Source organism: Neolamprologus multifasciatus, chromosome 15, assembly GCF_963576455.1.
Source record: "Neolamprologus multifasciatus chromosome 15, fNeoMul1.2, whole genome shotgun sequence".
In the NCBI taxonomy this organism is placed as follows: domain Eukaryota; kingdom Metazoa; phylum Chordata; class Actinopteri; order Cichliformes; family Cichlidae; genus Neolamprologus; species Neolamprologus multifasciatus.
In genome coordinates, this window is record NC_140453.1 from 2886422 (window position 1) to 2909026 (window position 22605).

Below are 22605 nucleotides of genomic sequence, written 5' to 3' on the forward strand. Positions count from 1 at the left end.
ACCCGTTAGCTTCGAGCTAACGGGAGGTCGAGACCTACCACAGCCGGCAGGAACACCGCTTTCCCGGCACATCGTGCCTCGACCTCCCGGTCGGCTTCGAGCCAGCGTCCGAAGAATGCGGCTAAAACGTTTGCGAGATCTCGCAAAAGTTTTGCGAGATCCCGAGTTAGTTTTGCGAGATCTCGCAAAAGTCAGTCTTAATTTTTTTTCTCCCATGTCCCCTGCGGGGCTCCGTACAATATCAATCACAAATTCTGAAAGAATACATTACCTAAAAGTTACAAATTGCAGGTCATTGAATGAAAAAAGTAATTGATCCTCAAGCAAAGCATGGCTCAGTACATGGTGGAAAAATCCTTGTTTGCAAGCTACTCTTGCATAAACTCTCTAAATCCTTTAGGTTTCTTGGCTGCCGCTAGCTAACTCAAAGCTTCTGCTCCCTCCACAGATTTCCAGGTATGAGGATCGGAAACTAACTAGGCTACTTCATGACATTAATGTGCTTCTTTTTTAGCCACTTCTGTCTTGTTTTGGTATGTTTTGGCTCAGTGTCATGCTGGAAGACCCAACCATGACCCATGTTCTATGTTTTGGCTGACAGAAGGAGCTTTTGGTCCAAGATTTTACAGTACATGGCCTCATCCACTGGTCCCTCAATGTGGTGAAGTCGTCCTGTACCCTTAGCAGAAAAACAGCCCCAAAGCACAACATTTCCTGTTGACTGTTCCAGCTGCCATCAGATCAATAACAAGCTCCTCCTGTGTAGTTTTGAGCTGAACCACCACCTTTCTCATGACCACTCTTACCTCATGAAGCAAGATCTTGCTCAGTACTCCAGACCAAGGGTGATTGGTGGTCATTTTATATTTCTTCCATTTCTGAACAAACGCACCAACATTTGCCACCTTCTCACCAAGTTTGCTGCCGATAGTCTTGTAGTCCATTCCGGCCTTGTGCAGGTCTACAGTCTTGGCCCTGACACTCTTTCCCAGCTCTTAGAGCTCGTCTGTGGAGAAATGTGGATGCCTGTCTGTGCACAGGTGCGCATTATACACAGTTGATTTCAGGAGTATCTGTCATTGACTGATTGAATATAATAGCTAATCTGTGAAGGGCCAGAATTCTGTCTGGGTTTTCCTCAATCAATTTATAACTTTTATGTAACATGTTTGGTTTTTTTGTTATTTTCCTTTGGTTGATATTCTGTCATATTCTGTAAAACTGTAATTTGTGGTGACCACATAGTGTGCTGTCAGCCATCGAAAATCAACTTGACAGTGCTGACCTTTAAGGGTGGGAGAGTCTATAATAGAAGGAAGCTTTAGTTGCTTATTAGCTCTGTTGCAAATTCACTGATATTTAGTCCCCCTTGGCTGGAGTGTTACATTCTCCACAGGATGCAGATCGTTCAAATAGGTCTCCTGGATACACTTCACAGTTCTTGTCCCATCAAATCTGAGCCAAAACATCTGATTAGTTTTTATGCTGGCGCTGACAGCTCTCATAAAATCCACATAATCAAAACAGTTTAATCAGTTAATATATTTGTGGATCACACAAATCCAGCTTTTCTTTGTTCAGGCGGGCCACGAGGTCAAGCTCAGCTGCACTCATGGCAGACGAGCTCAGCATAGAAGGGTAGCAGATAATCCCTCAGCTGATTTCCTTTTATGCACCCCAGGGGCAAATCTCATATAGAGTGCACTCTTTAAGCTCCTTTAGCCTGTTAACCTGCTGTTCATCTGCAGGTCGCTTTGCAACCCACCTCTACACCAGCTCCTCCTTCTCATGTTATCTGATTTAATCAATGTCACATCTATGGCCACTGATACTCTCAGGCTGTTGCTGCTGTCCCTGCTTTTATACTGACCACAGGTGTACGTGGAAGTCCCAAAACAGAACTAATCCATTCAAATATAGATCTTCTTTTCATCAACTTGCATGTGTTGGTTTTAAAGAAAGGGGGAAGAAAGAAAAAAAAGCACTCGAGGCAAGGCATTCTGTCTGCAACAAGCAAAAACTATGTCAGCGACAGAGAACACGTGTACAGTACAAAGCTCCAGGGAACCAACTCAGAGTGCAAGTGATTTGATGAAAGCGGTTACTTTGCACAGCTTCTGACAGTATGTACCTAAATCAGGTGCTTCTCAGAACAAGAACCACAAAAAGACTTCTTTCTTTGTAGAAGTACGCACATTCATTGAGTTTTGTTGACTGACATGTCTGTGATTTCCTATAAGAAAAAAGAAAATAGTCCAATTTGCTCATGTTCAGTCAAATAATTGCCAGAATATTCACTTTTTTAAAAAAAAGGAGTTTATTGAACTTTCAGACAATTTAAAAACAAACACAAAAAGGCTTTTTGTCTATTTGAGTTTTAATTTGTATCATTTTGGCCACATGTGACATTTATGCACAATTTATTGCTTTCAAATGTATTGTGCAATTCAGGGTTTCCAGAAAAGAAAACCGGGCCTCAAAAACTCATGGAACAAATATGATACATCTGCAGGGTTAAAAAGGATTAACACTTGTTCAATGCTACATTTAGAGCCACACTTAATACAGTCTTGCCGGGTAGGTATGAAGCACTTTTTTCCAGCTGCTCTACTTCATTGTCTCAATATTTTATACGTACTTTATATTGATGTAAATTCTGTGGTTTTGCAGTTTGGCCTGTCAGCAGTTCTTTGACATTGTTGACGGTGTAATGGTGTGGCTCGGGGGGGACGGGGGTCAGAAACACCTCTGTATTGTATGAGATTAAAAACAGAGAGAGTTAGAGTGAAATGCGCTCCCTTTGTTTGCTCTCGGGCATGTTCTCGCTCTCACTCAATAACTGCAGGGCCGACTTTTATCTGAGTTCAGGCTTCTCCCATATCCTTGACACATTAGCAATAAAAAAAAAAAAGAATGGGTAGAGGTCACACTCGTGGTGTTAGTGTGACATTACATTTACTACAATGTCTATATCACCTCCATAAAACTGAGTATTTCTCCTCAGTCATTGGTCGTAACCATTTGGAAGCAATTCATATGGGCTGTACTGGCTTTGATAAAGATGGATATTGCCAGAGGGAGGGTACCCATTTCAGATGCTACAATAACAACAATATCTTGCCCTATTTTTTACTTCAGTAGTACTGTCATTTAAAATTACAGTTAAATTAAAAATTCTTATTCTGGCAAGCAGAGCTTCCCAAATAGACAAACAGAAAGAGAATCGTAACGGTGTAGGGAAGAAGTCGGGAATATTGATGAAGTTTGCAATTTGAAACAGTGACTTGCAAAATAATAGACAGGTGTTGAGTTAAACTGAAAAGAACCGAAATAGTCTTTCCCCATATTTGCAGCTTAGAGGCTAACAAACCTGTTACAGGATTGGAAATATAAACGAGGGTTACCTGATCAACTAGAGCCTAGAATTTCAAATAGCAACTGCTGAAAAAGTTATAAGAAACAAACAAATCTTTATGACACAAGTGGTGTTAATTGTTGTGACATTGGTCCAAAAAAGTCAGTCTCTACAAACTGAACCAGTAAATACAGCATAAAAATATGAATAAAAAACAAAAACATCAAAGTAAAACATCAAAGCAGAGCAAATATAGCACTGTGACAAATTATATTTGCATTAATTGTTATTCTCCAACAATACAACAAACAATTTATTTTTTAAACCAAAAACAAACAAAACCAAAAACTCCAAATGCCGTCCCCTTTTTCAGTCTTCTGATTTAGACCAGTACAATCATGAATCATAGACAAGGCAGATTAATTATAATCAAAGTTCACTATTTTGATGAGGCACACAGAGAGTTTGACAACCGTTTACCTGATCAAGACAGACACAGGTGCAAACTTCCAAAAAAGCAAAATCAAAAAGGACAAGCACAATGAAGGCAAAGGCTTTTAACCTCGGGGGTGCAAGGCAAAAATAAAATACGCTTGAGTGTTTGCTAGAGGGAAAATTAAAAATAAGGAACCGTGTTCAGTTAGGTGACAAAGAGTTCACAGGACTAATCCAGTCCACACATCCCATGATTCAGCTGCCTGTAGAATCATCCTTTAACAGCAACAAGTTGAAGTTATTATTTTCTGAATGACTTTGTCAATCTCTTACATCATGTTTATTTTTCTCATGCTCTACTTTTCAACATTGCTTGAGGTTTGCTGTCATTCATTTAAGCATCGCTCTCTTAAGGTCTCACCGCAGCATTGATAGGTGGAGGTCTGGACTTTGATTGGGCCACTGAAAAACATTGATCTTTTTTCTTTTTTCAAACTTGCTTTTTGTTGATTTTTATTTTTAGGTTTTAGCTTCTGTGAAGCACTTTGTGATTTTTATCTTGAAAGGTGCTATATAAATAAAGTTTTACTTACTTATTCAGCCATTCTGTTGTAGATTTGCTGCTGAGATCATTGTCCTGTTGCATGGCCCAATGTGGGACATACTTTAGCTGTCAGATGGCTTCACATTAGAGTCTAGAACAGGGGTCGGCAACCCTAGGGTTAACTGATGGCACGACCATAGCTGGACTGACCATCGGGCATTTGCTCGATGGGCCGATGATTTATTTATTTATTTTTTGTAACGGTATAAACAATGAGAGGTGGTGGACTGGCCAGATGCTGGCCGGTGTGTAAAAATAACTCTGTTTGGTGGTGGCTATGGCGGAGCTTCCACAGAGTCAGTAAAATTAACAAGTGGTGGAGGCCAGCAGGTGGATGAGGGAGAGGAGCGGCAGGAGGAGCAGAGACCCGAGGCGGCCGCCGGTCCGAGCGTCAGGTGAACTGAACTTCAGGTAGAACTTCAGACTCGGGGACCATGCCATTGTTTTTTGTAGCCATGTGCCTCGTTGCTGGGTTTCAAAAATAGTGGTTTTAATTTTTGCGAATGAGATGCTCTCATGACTCATCAATTAACACTACTGACCTGCCAATCGATGACATGCAGTCTGGTGAAAAGATATTTTAGAATATGCTTGGATCCTGAATGCTATGGTGAACTGTACTGAGTCGATCCAAGTAGGTACTAATGGACAAGGGGCTTTTGAGACATGTTGTTTTGTTTTGTTTGTTTGTTTTCCATTTCTCACACAGTCCTTCAGGGAATTTGCTGGGAAAAGCACTCCTGGGAGGGGTGGGATTGAGTTAACACACAGCAGACCAGCAAACTGCTCAAACTTCTGCTTGTACACTGATCAGTTAAACAAATGCATTTGATTACTTTGCTGACTTTTGGTACAAGGGTTGGTTCCAATCACAATATTCCCATTAGAGATGGCACGATACCACTTTTTTATGTCCGATACCGATATCATAAATTTGGATATCTGCCGATACCGATATGAATCCGATATAGTGGTTTTTTAATCAATTTTAACCCCCCCCCCCCCACACACACCCCCACCTCATGATGCTTAATCGACGTAATCAACTTTAATTTGATGCAGTGTGGGGGAAAAAAGGCACAGAAATTAAATAGATTCAACATCTTCCTTCAACAGAATTGCAGACTGCACAGATGGTATCTTCCCAAAGTTAAAAGTACTATAGCTTACTAGGGTATATTAGACTTAACAGTTACTATATACAGTAATGGACTTTTATATATTTTACATCAGATTAAAACTTTGGGTGTAAGATTCAGATAATTAATTATTAAAAACTAGATATTTTAAATGAGAATAAGAAAGAAAAGTATGTTTTTGTGCCCCCTTTTCCCTGTTCATGCCCTATCGGCCCCCCTGGCTAAACTGTGCTAGATCCGCCCCTGCACAGTTACGTCAGCTGCGTAGAAAAAGATCCTGGTGTAGAAAGTAATATTAAATAAATTCTAACAACAGCTTATCAAGCTTAATAGTGCTGCTGTTGTTCAGCCGCTGGTTTCCTCTTTCTGGTGCAATAAACAAACGAGAGAGACGGACTCACGACAGAAAAGCCGATCAGCTGATCATTAAGCAGTTTCATGATTGAAGTAGCAGCAAGAAGAGGCAGTTGCTCCAGGTATCGGTTGTTAAGCTTAACGCGGGAATGCTTTACAAACATTCAGAGATGAACTTGCATACTTGCTTTACTTCTCTCTGGGAAAACTTCCTCGGAGATGAAATGCCGGTTTGGTAGCGAGGCTTCAAATACACGCAGCCGCTCTATCACGTGACCACACTGCTGCGACATGCTACGGTTATGAGCCGAGTTACGTAGTGTCGCAAGTTTTGTGAGGTGCTTTTTTAATATTTAATGGATCGGATTACATTTTTTTATTTCTCTCCGATATCCGATCCAGTAATTTACGTCAGTATCGGACCGATACCGATACGTAATATCGGATCGGTCCATCTCTAATTCCCATGACCTGCATCTCACATTTCCAGATTAATTACCTAGAGATTAATACCAAGAGATCAAGGCCACTACTCACTACTCACCCTCTTCAGCAGACTTAAAGATGGGATATTGTACTCATTTTAATTTTTTTCTTAACTTTGAATTTTGGTTAAGCTACAAAAGAAGCACATATCTCTTGTTTTCTTGTGTTGAAGTTTACTATTGTTCTTATCTATCCATCCACCCAAGCACCCTCCCTATTTTATTACCTTCTTTCTTGCAACAGAAATGTACACTGCAGTTTTTGTGCAGACAATGTGTTTTCCAAAGAAACTGTTTTAAAAGAAACAGTGATGCATATGTTGTTTGTTTCTGGAGAGTTTCATTGGGTGACTTAGAGTAATTTGGCATGGACCAAGCAACTACTGTTTGGATGTGGAATTATCTGAAACAGAAGATAAGGTACTGGCTGACAGGTAAACAAAGAGAAAATATACTGATTTGAGCTGACTGACACCATTGCAATTTTACTGTAGGAACTAAGCGTATTAGCATTTTACATTTAGTTCCTACAGACGTCTAGCTACACTGCTTTGAACTGCAGCTGAAGTATGTGTTTAAAAAGTTCTACACATAAAAATGAAAAACATTGCCTCGTTTACAGTTTAGGATTCTTCTTTTTAAATAAGGACAGAGTTTTGTTTTATTTTATGGACTAAAGTTTGAAGCGATGTCTCATCCAAGTCAGTTTCCAAAAGAGTGATGTTAATTTACTAGTTGAAACACAGGAAAACTTGAGACAAACAAAACATTTGTTACTTTAGGCTTAAAGCTTTCCTTTCTGATAGAGCTTAGAGCTGGATCAGGTGACCCTGAATCCTCCCTTGGTTATGCTGCAGCAGCCTAGACTGCTGGAGGCTTCTAAAGATGCACAGAGTATGAGGTGAGTGAAAAAGAAACACTCTTCTTCGCTCACCTAACACTCAGTGCACCTCTTTTTATTCTCTGTGGATTTATTCATCACCCTGCAATTATTCATTATTTATTATAAAAATACCTCTGGCTCTCTTCCACCCCATGCCTTATCCTATCTGCCTCCCCTTCGACCAGTCGATGCAGATGGCCGCCCCTCCCTGAGTCTGGTTCTGCCTGAGGTTTTTTCCTTTTCAGAGGGTGGGAACCTCTTTACCTTATAAAACTGAATTGAATTGAATGTTCTGGTGAATTTCTATGGGCAGTATTTCTAGGCATAGCCAAGTGGCAGAAGGCTTCCACTTGGGTGGCCTCAGCATCTTGTCCCTGCTTTTCGTAGATGTGGTTCTGTTGGCTTCATTGGGTGATGGCCACAAGTGACGGGAGAAGGGAGCAGGAGATCGACAGATGGACTGATGCTGCAGCTGCAGTGATGCGGACGTTGTACCGGTCTGTCATAGTGAAGAGAGCTGAGTGTAAAAACGAAGCTCTTGATGTACCAGTCGATCTACATTCCTACCCTCACCTATGGTCAACAATCTTTGGGTAGTGACCGAAAGGTCGAGATTGAAGCTGCGGAAATGAACTTTCTCAGAAGGGTGGCCTCTCCCTTGGAGATAGGTTAAGGGGCTCAGAGTAGAGCTGCTGCTCCTCCACATTGAAAAGAGCTAGTTGAGGTGGTTTGGGCACCTGACGAGGATACCTACTAGATGCCCCCTGGGTGGACAAGCTGGAGGAGGTAGCTGGGGACAGGGAGGTCTAGGATTCTCTGCTTAGGCTGCTGCCCTCTGCTAAGCAGAAGTGGGTGGATGGATGGACTGAATTGAAGCTGCTTTAATCCGAGTGTGTCAATAAATAATTCCAAAAAATCATGCCAAAAGAAACCCATATGTAACGTGTGCTGGGATTTTCAGTTTTGCGTCTGTACTACAAATAGAAAATGAAACCACAGCATATCTCGACACATTTTTTTGTTTTATTGTTAGAAGTTTTAATAAATTGTAAGGTCTGCACTGTTAAAAGTTTAAGTCATCTACTATGGGGACCTGCTGCTCATGCAAGGTCTTTGCTAACTCTACAGGAAACGGTGCACTTGCTCTAAAAGGGACTGGAAATCCCCAGTAATCATTACTTTCATTATAACTTATACATCAAATCCTTTAGAATGCTTGAATAATGCAAGATCTAGGAGAGTTGAATGTATCTTGCAAGGAACAAGTTACCAAGACTAGCTGGAGTGTTTTCAAGTGGCAGCGGTTTCGTTCTTCAGAAGAAGAGTGCCATCAAGAGGACTCCGATTTATTTAGGTGATTATATTTGCCCTCAATACTGAGCAGAAACGTGTGAGCTGTGTGGAAACGCTGCTCAAAAAGGGCCTATGAGAATTTGCTACAACAGATGGGTAATGTAAGAGACGAGGAGCAGACAAGTGCATCGTCGCTGGGAAAGAGCAGAGTCAGTTTACAACAGTGACTTCATGACCACACGAGCTGATCTGAAAGCAAACAGCACGAATGCAAACCCTCTTTACCTGCGACACACTGAACAAATCAGCTTTCACACTTAAATGTATTCAGTGACTTAACACCGAATACATCTGTTCCAGAAGGCGCTCGTCTTTAATTAATTGCAGCACTACCTGAAACAAGGATAATATTTAAAAAGGTGATGAAACAGGTACAGTGCTATTCCTTCAGCGAAGCTAGACAGCTGTTTGGTGGAATGACAGGGGCTCTGAAAGATCTTAAAACATTCTCATTTGCTGTTATCCCTTGAGACACATACTATGCACATGCACTGAATAAATCTACGAGGGTTTTAAAGTGTTCATTACAAGAAATAATACTAATCCAAAGTGGAACCTTTAGAAACTAGTAAGCAAGATAAATTTGTCAATCGGTTTAGCATTCAAGTTATGTTCTGGCAAAGAAGCTATGTTCTGAGCCTTTGCCATATTTCAAATGCCGGCTAGAACAGCCTATTAATGTAATCCACTAACTGACTCTGGTGCCCTGTTGAAGATGGTCGTGTTAGGATACGACCTCAGCACATTTTTCATTGATCTAATAATCCATCTCCATGTGTTGGCAGGCTGAACTATGTCAACCAGTTTAGAAAATTGGGCTGGAAACAAATTACTGTCACTATTAATTAAAATGTATTTTTTATTTACAGTTTAATCTATAAAACGCTGTGAACACAGAGTCATCACTACTTCACAGAGTCTGGGTGTCTTCAGTTTGCTTTATTTGTCTCATATACAGACAGAAAGATGTTTAATTATAGTGAAACTAGGAGAAGAGAATGTTTTGCATTTTTTCTTCACAAATGATCTGATATTTTTAATCCTTCCATTGGCTTAGAAAAAGATTTGGAGTGATTGCACAGAAAATTACTGCAAAGTCAAAAGACGAATGCACATTTTGTTCATTGTGTTTTGTCATTTCAGAATATTTTTGTCGTTTACTTCTAATAATTGATCACATATTGAAAAAGTGATAAATAAAATAAATGCAAATAAATGATTACAGAATCTCTTACAGATTGCTGAATCTCACCTTTCCCATCACTCAAGTCTGCATCTATCTAGTGAAGCCCCCGGCTCTTTGTTGGAAAACAGTGAAGTTTCTAGTATATTTAACCTCCATATACTTAGTAATCTTATCACTAAAGGAAATAAAATCAGGTAGCGTTTTCTCATAAATGTTTCCCCCCCTTATGGGTTTTATCGTTCGGTGCAGTGGCATTGCCATTTACCTCAGAGCAAGAGAAGCTGAATAGGAGTTGTTTACTTCATTGTCATTTGTGTCTATTGTATCTAAAAGGACCACCTGCTAGCTGGGAAGTGCCGTGGAAAGCCTGGGTGCGACTCATAATTGCCACTGGGGGGCTGGTAAATAACAGCATGCTATTTCACGGGCTCACAGCCCTGCTACCGTAATAAGCCACGGTGCTGTTTTCACTTTTCATTAGAGAAGGTCAGAGCTAATTTAGGACGTTTTGGTGACAGAGGAAGGTGGTGAATGTGTGAGTGGCGGGGATAGGAGGAGTGTGTGGTGACAGGATGGGAGGAGGTTAGTATTTAGCTCAGTTGCTATGCTGGTGGCTTTTTTTTTTTTTTTTTTTTTTTTAAGGGGGTGCGGGGTGGGGGTTAGAGAGCTGCTCTGACAGTGATAAGACGAGTAAAACAAAGCAGTGTTGCAATCGCATGCGCTCATGCTCGCCCACATAGACATAAACGCGCCCAAAATCTTTGTCTCAGGCAGCTGTGTCAGTGACCTCTGCTACTTTAATTAATCCCCGATGATGTGAAGCAAAAAAGCCATTAACATTCATCAGTGTAATGTGTGCGGTATTAATATGATTAAGTGTGTGTGCATGTTAGAACTGTAAGGTAGCAAAATAGTCGAAAATAAATTGCTTTTAAATGTCTGGGTTGTCCCTGCAAGTTAGGCAACGCTTGGTTAATTACACTGCTCATCAGTTAAGGGAGCTTATATAGGTCTTTGGGTTGATCTAGCAGGAGGGTAGCGAGTGTGAAAGCAGCTGCAGTTCTCTGGCAGCATAATCCCTGCATTTGAAAACTGTTTTAAAAATTAGAGGTATATAAATATACTTTCAAAGAGACGTGATCACTTATTGCCACCTCAAAGACAGACTGAAAAACATTCAGCGGACAGAAGCCCCTGAGCCTTTTCCCTTTAAAAACCCAAACAAAGCAATATTTTCATCTACTTGCTTGTTGTGAGGAACAGTAGTCGAAAATGAGCAGCGAATAAAACTGAATTTAGCTGCAGTATTAAAAAAACAACTTATTACTAGTGTATTAAATCCACACTTTAAATGTTATGGGACTGGTAACTGGTTCACTGTTGAATTATTTTAAATAACTCCAATCACTGTTCACCTGGGGCGATCGTGGCTCAAGAGTTGGGTGTTCGTCTTGTAATTGGAAGGTTGCCGGTTCGAGCCCCGGCTCGGACAGTCTCGGTCGTTGTGTCCTTGGGCAAGACACTTCACCTGCCGCCTACTGGTGATGGCCAGAGGGGCCGATGGCGCGATATGGCAGCCTCGCTTCTGTCAGTCTGCCCCAGGGCAGCTGTGGCTACAACTGTAGCTGCCTCCACCAGTGTGTGAATGTGAGAGTGAATGAATAGTGGTATTGTAAAGCGCTTTGGGGGGGTCCTGAAAAGCGCTATATAAATGCAATCCATTATTATTACCACCTCATTAGGAACACCTTGCTAGCACTGGGTTAGAGTCCCTTTTGCCTTCAGAGCAAAGAATCAACAAGGTGCTGGAAACATTCCTCAAAGATTTTCGTCCATATTGATATGATAGCAATAACAATCTAACAGCAGCAGCCTGAACACCTGATAGAAGGTAGGATGGATCCATGATTTCATGCTGTTTATGCAAAACTCTGACCCCACTAACTGAACTCTAGGGATGGGTATTGATAAGATTTTCACGATTCCGATTCCATTTTCGATTCTGTTTAACGATTCGATTCTTTATCAATTCTTTTTAAAAAAGGAGAACCCTAAGTTCGATTAGCTTAGAACTTTTTTTAATATCTTCTCTTTGAACAAGATAAAATTTAGGAGTAACATGGCCTTACAAACCCAACAGTGAGATCTTAAGAGATCCAGCCTATGGCTCTTCAATGGGGCGTCACAGGGTCCCCAGGAAAGAAAATTGTAAATGTAAAATAATACAATAAATATTCTTCTGTAGCAATTACACAAGAATATCCAGTAATGTCCCTGCCTACAATTAAACACATTCACTTACCGAAAATCGGGGGCATCTGCTGTGGCAAATGGGTGCAAGCCTTTTACCACAAACTTAGTCACTGCTCGGTGACATTCGTCTATCCTGGCCTGAAAGGAGATGCTACGGTAGACTGCAGCGAGAACTGCCAGCATCTGAGCCAGACTCTGTCTGTCTCATCATGGTCACCTAAACGCACAGTAACGGCAGGTTTTGTAATAAGGCAGATCGCGCTAACATAATATGCACTGTTAGTTGATTATTTACCTGCCGCATTAACGGGAGAGGACGTGCAAACGTTACCGCTGCTGCTGGGTTGAGATTCACGAGTCCGGAGCGGAATTAAAAACACGACATTCATTTAAGGTCATCGTGTGTTTTGTGAGCAAATGCTTTTGCATTTTTGTAGTGTTTCCTCCCTTAAATGAAATATCTGCTTTTCAAGTATTGCAAGTTGCCCTGTTGTCTTCCGTTCTCGTAAAGTATAACCAAACTTTTGAGCGTTTGAGCCGCTTAGGCGCCGTGTTTCCTGCCAGGTAAATGACGCTCCGCAACGTGGTGACGTCATTCGGGGCGACTGGAATCGATAAGGGAATCGTTTGCAAAAATGGCAAACGATTCCAAGGAATTGAAACAGTGGGAACCGGTTCTCGATACCCATCCCTACTGAACTCTGCAGCAGAAATCGAGTTTCGTCAAAACAGGCAATGTTTTTCCAATGCTGCAGCCAATATGTCCATCAAGGTTCTGTGTTGTGAATTCAGAGATGCTCTTCTGCATGCCTTGGATTTAAAAGTTGGTCATTTGATGTTACTGCTGCCTTCCTATAAGCTCAAAGCAGTTTGGTCATTCTCCTTTGGCATTAACGAGGCATTTTCGGCTAGAGAACTGACACTCCCTGGATATTTTCTTTTTTTAGACCACTCTTTGTGAACTCTAAGATGGTTGTGGGGAAAATCCCAGTAGAGCCACAGTTTCTGAAATACTCAGCCCAGCCCAACAGCTAAATGACATTCAGTTAAGTCACCTTCCTTCTCCATTCTGATGCTCGGTTTGAACTTAAGCAGGTCATCTTGACTTTGTATACGTGTCTAAATGCATTGGGTTGCTGCAGTATAGCTGGCTCATTAGATATTTATGTTAGCAGGGGCTGAACAGGTAAAGGGATATCCAGTGTAGTAAACATAATACATTTACATAGTTACCATGTTTCACAATTGTCTTTTTAATAAAATGTGTAATTAAAGGTAAACAAATGTAAATTTTATTGTAGTGGCAAAAGAAAAATCACAAATCAGAGTGTATTGGATGAAAAAAATTTTGACCTGTTTATCAGTAAGTAGAGCCAGACACATGTCAAAACAGGCATTTTGTTTCCTCTCTGTGTGTCTAGTTCATGGAATTACGCAGTAAAGTGTGACATCCCTGCTTTCAGCATGACAACACACTGGCTCCTGTTTTCCTGCGTTTTTATCACTCCACACACAGCACTGTCATTACCAGGCACCGGACAAGGAGTACAGAGAGGAGGCAATTACCTGTAAATTGGTTTCATTATGTGTAAAAAAACAAAAACAAAACAAGCTCCCCCCTAAAAACAGCCTGAGAATGCATTACATTTTGCTCTCAAGAAGCAAAAGGAGGAGGTTGTGATAGGGGGTAATTTAAGCGTGAGATTTAATATGCCCTCGTAATGTGCCTGCCTTTTTTTAATGGATTACCAAGCATAAAGTCCCTCAGAGCTCTGCTCAGAAAGACAGCTCCGTGTGGAGAGAGACAGAAACATAGCTCCGACCGAGGTTTGAGATAAACATACACATTGAATGACATTTTACCTTGTCACTCTCCAAGCTATAACAACAGTCAATTTCAGCCTGGTCTCGCAGAAATATGTAAAAAAAAAAAAAAGAAAGTACGACCTCTTAACACTGCATTCTGCACTGACACATGATGGGTTAAAATCACATGCCAGCCCCAGCAATTTGTTCAGTGCTCTTGTGGGATGAGCATGAGATGCTGGTCGTGTCGGCACTTTGGTTTACTACTAGCTGGAGTTTATAACTTAGACTGCAGTTCCTTTTGAAATCAATGCCTCCACTCACCTCTATTTGAAGCTGCTTGGGATGCCATCAGCTGGGTGAACAGAAGCAATACTGAGCAGCAGATCTCAGAGTTTGACCCGATTCTAGAAAATTAGGGATTCCCATAAATGCTAGCTATATAGGACTTGCATTCACTGCTCTTCCCTTGCTCTTCATTCCACAGAGCCACAGTGGATATAAATCCACATGCACAACTGCTGCCCAAAGCAAAGCTGTGATCATTTTCTTACCCACAGTTTGGAATCCTGGTCTATCCAGCTGGCTCACAGGGCTGATGTGACCTTGAGCTCACAGTGCTGCTGCCTGCAGTGTACAGGAGCTAGCTCTTATACCCAGATGAAAAGGCTCAAGACCTGAAGGTTCTGGTTCCCACCAGTTCACCCAGACCAATGCAGACAAATCCACAAATAAACATCCATGTCAAAGGTACAGATCTGATGATTAGTGAGACCATCGTCAATAATGTTAAAACAGGTTCAGCATTAACGAGTTGCTTCCCATTTATCACTGTTGGCAAAACAGAGCAGATCCTTGAAAATGAACCAGACACTCAAGTGATATCTGTAAAGAACGCTCTGAACTCCTCCAAAAATCTTTGCACATTTGTTTTGCTCTTTGAAAGTTCTGTTTACTCCCCGACCCCACTCGTGGTTTCCAGAGACCCAGCATCCATCCGTCACTCTGTAGCCAATATCAAAGTCTTCTGGGAATACAAGACTGTATCGGTGCATTCCAGAAAAAGTCTGAATTTCTGTCAATAACTGGACAATAATTATTTTGGACTTGAACTCCGCATGTCAGTGTCACACCTGTAGATAGTCCCCACATGTATCTGTGTCCTGCCTCTAGAATCCCATTTCCAACAACAGGACATGGTATTCTCTGTGTTCTCTGTGGGGAGCTGGTAACATCTCAGCTTGTATCCTCTCCACGTAATACTCCCCCAAACACAGAATGAAGTGTAACAGATGAATGTAAGGATGCTTTGTAAGAAATTTTTAAATGTATTTAATTTATATTTGAGACATGGAATATCTCCGCAGCCTGAATCGTAACATTTCCTTGACTTTTTGGGAGAGGTAGTGCTTTCTCATTTTTGGTTTGGTTGTAACCATCGTGTTGGCCACAATCGAGCTTAATCGTCCTGCACCATGTGCCGGTTTTTAGTGACCTGTTCTGTCCTTCAGACCTCTAAAACAGAACCTCTTTTTGCCTTTTAAAGCATTAAATGTCCTTGCTTCACATTACATCATGGACTCATTAACCCCTTACCTGACACTCACTGGGCCCTGCTGGTTATTTATAGGTCATGGCTCGCTGACCAGGCATTTTCCATTAAAGCCTGTTGAGAACAAACCAGCAACATCTTTATCATCTTTTAAATTAATTCTTGAATCACTTTATGATCATAAGTCTTGATATGGCTTTTATTTCTGTCTATTTTGTATCTATTTGTTTTTAAGAACTTGTATTCTTGCTCTTCTTTTTTTGTTAATATTTGTAACTTTCTGCAAGTTTTAGGAACCGTGTCATATAAATATAAAAGTTGATGCTGTTGTTATTAATATCAAATATATCAAAGTTTCAATTATATCAAATAATCTGATCTTATTATCTATTATCATTATCATTATAATACCAGGATACAAACACTGTATCCATCAGCAGAAACTGTGGACGTAAGCTCCCAACTTCACACCCTAAGGAGACAGTTATAACCTGAACAATGAATCTGTAAACCATAGAGAGACTCCTACACCTTCTCTTCCCCGAAGAAATTAAATCTTAAAAAAAATAAAACAAAGAATAGCAGGTTTCCTATATTTACCGCCTGTGGGAAGAAACTGTAAAGAATAATGGAAAATAAGATAATACAATTATGCAAAGCAATGAGTTGCGTGCAGTGCGTGCACAAACACAGGCAGACACACACGCATGAACACAAACAAAAAGACATGTAAATGCCGGCACAGAAGCAGAAGACATCAGGTAAGTGAATAGAAATGGAAGCAGAGAGAGATGGAAAAGCGTGGCGAGTGAAACAGATACACAAACATCGGAGGAAAATGAACATAAGAAAAGTGGGAAATAGGTGTGAGAAACAGAGAGGTGGTGGGAGAGTTACTTGGAAAGGTCCCCAGCAAAATATGGTTTGAGTTAGTGCTATTGTGAAGTTCAGCCAGCTTGGCGATTCAATCCAATCAGCTCTTGGCAAACAAAGTGCAACTCAGGGAAGCTCCGTCAGAGCTTTGGGCTAATTAGGCCTACATATAGATATCCATTGGCTGGCTGGAGATGTAGTTGTGCTGACACGTATGGAAACGTATTCTCATGTGTAATGAAAACAAACCAGGTTTATTTTTTTCCTCAGACTTGGGAGTTACTGTGGGCAGATTGTAGTGGGTTCACAAGACAACAGCTTTAGAACACATTCATCTCTTTACCTCATTTCTTTGCTTTCTGATGAGTCAGAGTTTGCAGCTAGAAACAAACACACACACACACACACACACACACACACACACACTGCAAACCCACTGAAAGACAAGGAAACACTCAGTAAAAAGCTTGAGAGAGATGAATATTGACATAAGCACACATACACGGAGAAATGTACACTGGAACACACGAGTGTTTGTGTTGTATTTTAATGTTCTGAGGAACCGACTGTGTGTTTTTTGGTCAGAAAGGTGTTGAGCCCCCCTATTGTTCTCCTCTGTAGTATGAGAACACGCTCCACAGGATTCTAGGCCTACTTTCATAACCCACTTCAAAAGCCGCCGGGATACACACCTCAGTCTATATCCCCTCTCAGATCCTTTTCACCCTGCCAGCTTTCTTCTTACTTCTCACCCTTCGCTCCCTCTCTCACCTTTTCTCTTCAGTGGCACAACCTTACTCAGCTCGGTCTTCACCTCCCCGCACCACCCCTATAGTCAAACTCCTGCCTTCATTTCTCTCCTCTGCCTGACCAATTGTCTACATCTCCTTTTTCCCCCCGTGAGCAAAACAACGGGGCGTATAGCTTGTGATGTCAAGAGGGCTAACGCTGGTAAACAAAGCTGTCTGAGAGGAAAACAACACTGACAGCTATTGCAAGAAGAGAACTACATTTCCCATCACCACAATGGCATGCTAGAATATGATAATGTGCACAAGGGTACCTAGACCCGGGGCTTAGAGTACACTTGGGCAGTGTGATTGTGTGGACAGTGTCTGTCTCCACGTTGGGTGAGTGTTGAGTAATTGCATATGAGAGCATGAGGGTGGGAATGGATGTTTGTATCTGTGCCTGTTTGTCTGTGTCCATATATCAGGTCGGGTACGAGACGCCACCTCTCTGGGGACATCCCAGGTCCTCCAAGGTATGGAGGCCTTTCTCCCCCCCACCACTTCCCCAACCAGTGGCAGACGCCCTCAGACATCGGTGCGTTGGTGGTTCTTTGTGTCTGGGGATGGGCGTCCAGGTACGTGTTGCCTTGTCGGGGCCTGGAGCTCGCTCGGGCCACTTCGGGGTGGGGTGCCCTCGGCCTCTCGGCCTGGGGCTTGGTCACTCTGGCACAGCTGGCTGCCAGTGGAGCTCACTGCAACCCCCCCCCCGGCTTCTGCTCCACGGCTGCTGAGTGACCCCACATCTGGGACTCCTCAGCTCTTTCTGGGATAGTGGCGCAGCTGCCCCTCTGTTGGTCTTCCTTGGTCTCTTGTGTTCTGGGGGCCTCTGGATGTCTGGAGTCTTGATCTCCTCCATACCTGCTTCATGCCCTGGTGGACGGAGCTGTGGCCCCCCACACCCTCTAGCAGCTCCTACCTCAAACCACACTGTGCGCTGTCGATCTTACGTGCTGCACAATAATGTTTAATATTTAGTATTTACTGTTATATTCACATAGATCATCGTGATGTTGTTTATTCTATTGCTCTCGTTTTCTTTTTTCATTCTCAACAGGTGAAATTAAAAAAAGTATCTGTTATCTATTGTTAGCTAGTTTATTGTGATGGTGTCGTTTTTATTATGTTGCTCTTTGTTGTTTGTTTTCTCTTCTGTTTTTTTTTTATTTTTATTTTTTTTATCTCCATACGGGTGATCCAGGTGTTTTGTTTGTTTTTCTTTTTTTTTCTTCCCCCCTTTCTCACCATCTCTTCTCACCTCTATTCTTCTTTCTCTCCCTCTCTTTCTTTCATTCTTTCTCCCTGTCCTATCCCCCAGTCATGTCTGGCCCGTCTTTAAAAAATAAAATAAATTCATAATTATAATAAAGGTCAATCAAATGGACCAATATGGCAAGGCCATGATGATCCACTTGGTAAAATAAATCCGCTTGGCATCTTTCTGGGCCTTAAGACAACAATTCTGATGGCTAAAGATCCAAACGGGACAAATAAATAAATAAATAAATAAATAAATAAAAGTTAATGTGACTATTTGACTATTAGTGAATATTTGACTCTGCTTTAAGGGGAGCTCTCACTTCTACTCGTACACAGTGTTCTGCAGAAGAGCCAGAATCCATTAAAGACTGCTTTGCTTTGCTTAAGAGGCAGACCCGATGCAGTGATATTACAGCTAATTGGACTCATTTGCATGGCGCTGGGTTTCAGTGTCTGTTTGTCCTCAGTCAAGTGGAACATTGAGTTCTTGAACTCTAATTGTCTCCTGAACCTCACCGGTGCAACTTCTATAAACAAAAGGGCAAACCATTACTCGAAATTTAAATTGGAAATGTTCAGCAGGAGTGATGTATGCCAAGAGGTTGGTGGAAGATGTAGAAGTGCAAGTTCTTAATGGACTTTTAGATGCGCCTCACATCTCTTAGTTGCTGTTGCAGTGGTTGATGATGAAGGTAGAGTTATCTGATTTCTCTGCAATCTTTCAAACTGCTTTAGATGGAGGTAACCAAAAGAAGGCTTTGTGTTTCTCTCCTGCCACCATCTGTTTTGTTGCCTGAAATGTAGTCAACAAGTTCTTGTTAGTTTGCTAAACAAGCTAATTACATTAGATGGTTCACAACAGAGTCAATACTGGAGCAAAAGATGAAAGGTCAGATCAAACTTGGCTGAGAAGCTTCTGTGTAAAAACTTTGGGTACAGGGACAGATTACCTACATGACACCAAACTGCAATGATTCTTTGATCCTGATGATTTATAAATCTCAAAATTCATAAATACTGTTTAAGTGGAGCACACATCAGACACACTGACAAAACCTACTTACTGTATATAAACTGAGTTTTACAGCTCACCTGTAGGGTCACAGAATGTTACTTTCTCTCAGACCCTGAGCTATTTGCATGTTAATGATATTAATGCCACATGAGGCTGCTTTATTGAAGGTCTCAATCTGAATCACAACCAACAAACAGTTTCTGCAAAACTCTAAATTGCAGATCCAGATATTACTCATTCATCTTGAAATAATCAGGCCCCATCTTATCTTAATGACCTTGTAGTACCATATCACCCTATTAATGCACTTCGCTCTCGCTCTGCAGGCCTACTTGTTGTTCCTAGAGTATTTAAAAGTAGAATGGGAGGGAGAGCCTTCAGTTTTCAGGCCCCTCTTCTGTGGAACCAGCTTCCAGTTTGGATTCAGGAGACAGACACTATCTCTACTTTTAAGATTAGGCTTCAAACTTTCCTTTTTGCTAAAGCATATAGTTAGGGCTGGACCAGGTGACCCTGAATCTTCCCTTAGTTATGCTGCAATAGACGTAGGCTGCCGGGGATTCCCATGATGCATTGAGTTTTTGCTTTCCAGTCACCTTTCTCACTCACTATGTATTAACAGACCTCTCTGCATTGAATCATATCTGTTATTAACCTCTGTCTCTCTTCCACAGCATGTCTTTATCCTGTCTTCCTTCTCTCACCCCAACCAATCACAGCAGATGGCCCCGCCCCTCCCTGAGCCTGGTTCTGCTGGAGGTTTCTTCCTGTTAAAAGGGAGTTTTTCCTTCCCACTGTCACCAAAGTGCTGCTCATAGGGGGTCATATGATTGTTGGGTTTTTCTCTGTATCTATGAAGCGCCTTGAGGCGACTTTTCTTGTGATTTGGCGCTATTTAAATAAAATTGAATTGAATTGAATCTTTGAAACATCCTTTTCCACTTATCCTTTTCAGGGTCACGGGGGGGGGGGGGGGGGGGGGGGGGGCTGAAGCCTATCCCAGCTGTCACGGAGCAGGGTACACCCTGGACAGTTCGCAGGGCTAACACACAGACACAAGCAACCATTCGCACCTATGGGCAATTTAGAGTTTCCAATTAACCTCACTGTCTTTGGAGTGTGAGAGGATGCCGGAGTACCCGTTACTATACTACAGCAATGACAAACAGTACACTGTTCACTAGAGTCAGATACTGACTAAAATCTGGCTATGGATCAGATATTGGAGAAAAATCCATTAAAAACTAAATTGTTACTGTTTGTTAAATCTAAACCTTTAACTGCCACAATATAACACAGATGAGGATTCAAAGGCACAGCTGATACCTTAAGCTCATGCGTATGTCCTGACAAATGAATTATTAACAGCCCGGTTGTTTACAAGAGGGGAGAAAGATTGATACTTGTATTGGCAGATCAAGGCTGTGGTATTGGTAAAAGAAATGAAAGTGTGGTATTCAGCCATATCTTAAAAATAAAAATCATACCTCTGTGTTTGGCAAATGTGATGCAATCCCAGATGAAGTTGCATTGCTGGTGGGTACATTTCTAAAACTCAAGCAAAACAGATTTGCCTAAACTTTGATGTCAGATATATGTAACCCATATCAACTACGCATTGTCACAAGACCCACGTCAGCTGATTTGATCCCCTTCTCCTGATTTGATCCCTCCACGTCGCGGCAAGTATGAAAACCGGCTGTGGAGGGATACTTGCGGGTTCGACTCCTGCTGTGGCTGTAAGCTTCTGGCAGTTAGAACGGCGTTGGAAAACAAAGTGTTTTCTCCCCTAAATTCGTCTATAAAATTGTATCACCTCAGCGGTAAGTGTCCTTAACATCTACCAATAACGACCTTTTTAGTTGTAACCAGTCGATCGTTTTTGCGATTAAAAAATGACTTTGTTCGGCGGCGTTCCCACCGCGGGAAGAACTCCGATTCGAAAGCTTCTATTTTTGAACACTTTTATTTCCTTAAGCACTTAAGTGGGCTTACTTTGAAACAAAGTGCAATTGAATGATTATCGTTATGTGTTGCCTTGAATTCGGCTACGCGGTCTGTTAGACAGTCGTTTTCTTTATTGTTGTTTTTGTATTTGTAGTGAACGCTACTGGAATGTGTGGATTAAGCTACGTAGCCCAGATGATTAATAATTTAACTGTTGTACATTTGTGACTGATGATGATAATTCATGATTTGCATTGTTGCATAGAACTGCAGAAAATGTATTTGATTACCGGTAAATTGAATTGAACCCCCCCCCCCCTTTGAATTGATCTTCTTCATATTGAAGTGGCGAGCCGGTAGGACCATTCTTTGTTTTCCCCACTTTGCCGTCTTTGGATTACGAACATATTTCCCCATTGTATGGAGCTGGACCCTAAGGAGGAATACCTTAAAAGTGAAAAGGACCAAAAAGGGCTCTTAACAAAAGGACTCTTGCACAGAAAATCACAGCAATTAATTTTTTAATTAATTGTGGGCATTTATTTATGTTGTGTTTTATTAATTATTTTGTCCTATTTCCCCTTTCCCCCATTTATTCAATATATTTTTGGTACAAGATTTTGCAGTCTTTGGTCTCGTCATTCACACCATCTAGGCTCCATAAAGAACTATTTCTTCTGCGCGTCAGTCAGTAAACTTGCCTATTGCAATAAAACTAGCCCTTAAATAACTTTGCGTTACATATAACATCCATATGTTACTCCAAAGAGAAGGAAAAAAAACACATTTAACTGCTTGCAGGATGCCTGGAGACTGTACCTGTCATTTAATTGTGTTCACCACAAATACAAAGTAGCTGGTGTCTGGCCTTTGTAGATTGTGTAATTTACAAGCCTATATGCCATGTATCCACTGAAATTTATCCTGCTTTGAATGATTTGTAATTTGCTGTTGCACATTTGCATACCATTTGTTTTCGGGTTTGTTGTTTTTTTTGTTTAACCTCACAGTAATTGCCATAAGTGCTTTTACTCCTTTCTGTAGCTCTTCTGATGTGTGCATGTTGTTTGTCTGCAATTTGTTTATGTGTATGTCAGACAGATATGTCAACTCGGCTCATTTCCATGGAAAGAAATAAATACATTTTTGCTTTTGCTGTTTATGCAACACCAGTAATGTCTTCTGTTTTTCTGCACTGACCCACCACCATCACTCCTTCAATATGACATTAATTAAGGTCACATATATGAGCTGGAAGTGACACTTTTTTCATTTTTTTTTAAATGTGTGAGTGATGAGCTACATGTCGTGTAAATC

General features: G+C 41.3%; 1 long non-coding RNA gene across 1 annotated transcript in view; it reads right to left on the reverse strand.

Annotated features, from left to right (window-relative positions):
* Nucleotides 1–22605, reverse strand: part of LOC146501290 (uncharacterized) — a 110073-nt gene that overhangs the window by 37673 nt on the left and 49795 nt on the right. The window lies entirely within an intron of this gene.